This window comes from Nematolebias whitei, chromosome 12, assembly GCF_014905685.2.
Source record: "Nematolebias whitei isolate Nwh7 chromosome 12, NemWhi1, whole genome shotgun sequence".
NCBI lineage: Eukaryota > Metazoa > Chordata > Actinopteri > Cyprinodontiformes > Rivulidae > Nematolebias > Nematolebias whitei.
The window spans coordinates 37,905,330-37,909,982 of NC_056509.1; positions in this window are offsets into that span (position 1 = coordinate 37,905,330).

Consider the following 4,653-nt stretch of genomic DNA (forward strand, 5'->3'; position numbering starts at 1 on the left):
TATCTATCTATCTATCTATCTATCTATCTATCTATCTATCTATCTATTTGAGTTTCTGTTTGAGCAGATGAACAAATTAATACAATGATGGTTTTTCTTTATCTTTTAAAAATGGGTCAAAACTAGTCTGCTGCTCTAAAGTAAGTAGGATCTGATTTAGGATTTTTCTGGTCATTGCTTTGGATTTGGATTGGTCTATTGCTTATGGATTATTTGCAGTCTGACCCTCTCTCCTAGTTTGGCATATTTATCTATCCACGACGCAATGTGTACCTGAAAATATAGCGCTGACTAAATATGTTTCGTTTCAAAGGAACTTTTTTGATAATTTGCCTTTTGGCATTTATAGAGAGGTTGTTTGAGGACTGGTGAACTCCATGCTCTTCTGGAACCCTCTCCTCCTACTAAAATCAACACGATCGTTGTTATATGTACCAACAAAAAATCAGCAGAGTATACTGTACTCTGATTCTACCAAGAAGAAGAAAAAGTGCAGTTGCATGATTTGCAAGAACGCAGTTAAACTATAAAACTGTCATTATTTAAAAAAAAACAAAGCTTAATTTAGCTGTAGTTTGTTTTCATCATCACTTTTTAATTGTTCTTTTTTTATTGCTTAAAATTTGAATGATTCAGTTTGCAACAATGTCAGGTTCATGTGCCTTTCAACTAGCAGAATGTTTTTTCTTTGCCTTGCAATTGAACAAATACTATATAAATTTTGTAGGTTTTCTACAATTATAAAAGAACATTAAAGTAAATGTAGTTCCAGGCAAACAGAACAATGACCCTTCCCCTCCAGTCACTGTAGGTGGGGTAATTTTGGACGCAAGCAAAGCAATTCATGTGAAAGGCCAGTATGTAGTTTGTTTCTGTGAGCCTGATTGTGTGCAGTTTTGTCATTTTGATGACAACCGTTAGAAGTTACAGCTTTCTTTGTACAACAAGAGAACCACATACGACACATTATACACCCATCTACAAATTATTATACAGTAATCTATAGAAATAGTCTACAGAAGCAACAACCTTGTACACCCTTGGACTTTGATAAGTGACCTTAAACTTGGAATTGGGGTTATGTATATAACTCTTTGTCTAGTGATGATGCATATGTGTATGAAGTTTCATTAAACAATCTTGAGCGGGTCAGACGTTTTGGTTGAGGTAAGAGAAAAGTTGAGCCAAAATTAAAATCTTGAGTATTACTTTTTGTGCAAGGCAATGGTATGCAGATCACACTATATTCAACCACAGTGTATTATACTGTATGTGCACATTGTACTATGAATGAAAAATCATATGTTTGAATGAATAAACAAAAAGAAAACATAGAAACAAATAGAAATGTGCAGTCATTTCACAGCCTGGAGGATTCTCCTGCAGTTTATGGTCCTACAGTATCAGGTTGTGCAAACACTGGTCCAGACACAATGAAGTCCAGGCAGCGCTGTAATGAACTTGATCACCATATTGTCCTGCAGCCTTATCAGGAACAGGCAGATAACACTTTAGACCCAACTTGACTGCGCTGATAAAAACTTTCTCTGCAGAAAGGCCAAAGTTTAAAAACTAAACATTCAAATTCGCAATGCATTATGCATCGTTTGCCTTAAAAATAATCAAATATGCACATTTTGACAAAAGTCTGAGCCAAATTCAAACGATTCTATTTAAAACTTGGAGAAAAAGACGTGCATATAATGTCTGACAGAGAAGGCTTTTGATTTTGCAGTTCCTGAGTGGCAGGATGGAGCCAACCCTTCCCACCGTTTCCTTGTGGTCCCTAGAGTTTCTAAAAGCAGAATGGGAGGCAGAGCTTTCAGTTATCAGGCTCCTCTCTTGTGGAACCAACTTCCAGTTTCTGTGTGTGAGGCTGACACATTGTCAAGTTTTAAGACTGGGCTAAAGACTTTCCTTTTTGATAAATCCTATAGTTGGGGTTGGTTTGGGTTTCCTGAGCTGTCCCTTAGTTATGCTGCTATAGGCTTAGACTACTGGGGGACAAACAGATCACATTTCTTCACTCTGCTACTGTCTTTACTTGCTCTGCTCAAGCTGTTTTGTATTTGTAATTATTTTTTTCTATCCTAACGTGTTTTTTGTCTTTCAGATTCACCTCCACCTACATCTGGACCTGCCATTCTGTGTTCTTTTCTTTCTGTCCTCTCAAACCCAGCAGGTCAAAACAGATGACTGCTTGTCCTGAGTCTGGTTCTGCTAAAGGTTTCTTCCTTTTAAAAGGGAGTTTTTCCTTTCCACTGTTACCATTGTGCTTGCTTAGAATGGGAGACTGCGACGAAGATTCAATGAGTTTGCTGGCTTCCTTAGATAGAGAACTTTACTAATTGGCTTTTCTATGTATGTTCCTGTAAAGTGCCCTAAGACAACTTTGTTGTGATTTGGCGCAATTGATCTGCATCATTAATGAGCTGAATCAGTAAAATTCCATGCAGGAACATTGAAGCCTTTAGAATGTGACAGCCCCTGCTGACAGATTATTCCTATCGAGTGGTTCTCTAAGCTTTTGATCCTTCGTGTTTTTTGAGCCCTGGCTTCTTGTTGTCCTCCAGCGGATCCTCATAGTCCCCCAAGTTCCTTTGTGAGTTCCCCCTGTGAGCTCATCGCCTGGAACCATCTGCCTCAGCGTACCTGGATTCTTGCATCTGCATGTTTTACACCAAACAGCACTGGGTCAATCTTCCTATAGCTTCCATCCTGCCACACTCCAACTAAGACCTACTCACCTTCGTTTGTTCACTCCTGGAAATCTCCGCCCTCCTCTCAAAGCTGGTCACCGCTTCACAATCTGTATGAAGAGCACATCTACTCCTAAACTAACACAGGGCTCTTCAACTAAACTGCTCAGGGGGCCACAGTTACTGAAAGCCAAGAGTTCAGGGGATGGACATCCAGCAGCTATTGTCATTAAGTTTGTTTGATGGTTTAAAATCTACGTTTATTTAAAAATGAACCCATTGGTGGGCCGAACTGAGCTCATCTGGGGACCTGATTTTGCCCCCGGATGAACTCAGCTGAACAGCCCTGCACTAACATCTTACACTCTGTTACAAGATGCTTGCCTCCTGTGCTCATCTCACTGCAGATTCATTGCAAGCCCATTTTTACTACACAATAAAATTACAGTATTTTCCACTGTACACGTTGCGCACCTTATAAGTCGCATCAGTCCAAATATGTCTAATAAAGTGGAAAAATCCATAAAGTAGTCGCTTCATTGTATACGTTGCATCTATTATGCGTCACCGTTGACAACCTGGAAATGTGGGTCGGTGTTGTGCCAAAAATCGATTGGCTGCCAAATGGTGGCTGTGTGAGCGTGCACAGGAGGACTTTAGCAATAATTTGTTTTCTCAAATTATAGCAAAGGTGTGTCTCAGTCTAACTTTTCCTTAATAAATGCACTTTGACGGTCAAATCAGATGTGTTCCAAAAGCCGATGCACGGAAGTAGGAGCACGCAGAAGGATGACTCGCTGTGCATTTCATCGAAATTTAACAAGATAAGCACCTAAAACCATTATTTGTTTGCTCGACTTTATAATCAAGTGTGTTTCAGTTGAACTTTTACTTAATAAACTCACTTCAATGGTCAAATTAGCTGCATTTCGCCAAGGTGGCGCAGTGAAATGAAGCTGATTTGACGAGTGCTCCAGGTGAGCTGGACAAAGGTGGCAGACTGTGGCGAGCCGATTGTGTCATTAATAGCCACTTTTACATATTACATGACACAATGGCATGCCATACTTTTAAATTGCCATCTAGTGGCTAAAAATAGTAGTGTTCAATATTTTCAATATCAGAATGAATGAAAACGGTCATATCTCAGCCAAAAGTTGTTTTTTAACTATGGGAAAAAAACATAAATAAGTTGCTTCAGTGTATAAGTCACAGGGTATGTAAATTATGCAAAAAAACTGCAACGTATAGGCCAAAAAATACAGTTGTTTTTTTTTTAACCTGCGTGTTGACTCCTCTCCATCAGTTTGCTTACTCTGGTTATTTAACAGTTAAACTATACTGACAAAAAAATAGAACTACAGGTACCTCTGTTTTTCTATGCAGAGTAACTCCTACCCACTTGAATATCTTGCACCAAAAATCTTAAGATTTACTTGCATTCCCTGTTCAGTTCCAATCAACAAAAACACTAATCTCTCAGTTAAAATGTCTATAAAGAGAACTTTGATCATCATAAAATAATATATATATTTATAAAATATCTTCCATTAGCTGGAACAAACCAACTTTTTTGTCAGTACTGTACACAAAATTTTGTCAATGTCAGCTAAAGACTCTGTGTACAGTCCTGTCAGCGCAAACAGTTTGATTTCAGACATTTGGATGGCAATATATTGCAGCAGAGCATTACACAACACTTAGATTTAGAGTAATATTTAAGCTAAACAAATACTAAAAAACAAGATAGTATAAAATAACACATCTAAAAGACAAAAAAGTAGTGTAGCTATGAAAATATGTTTATTATGAACTGTGATAGTCTTCAGCTGTGTTAAAAATTTGTCCGACATCAAACAGCAAATCAAAGCTCTGCACGAACCTTTGACTCTGTTGATCAAAGTTCGTCTTCTAAACCCCCCAAAAAAGTTTGGCAAATATTTTCCCTGAGTTC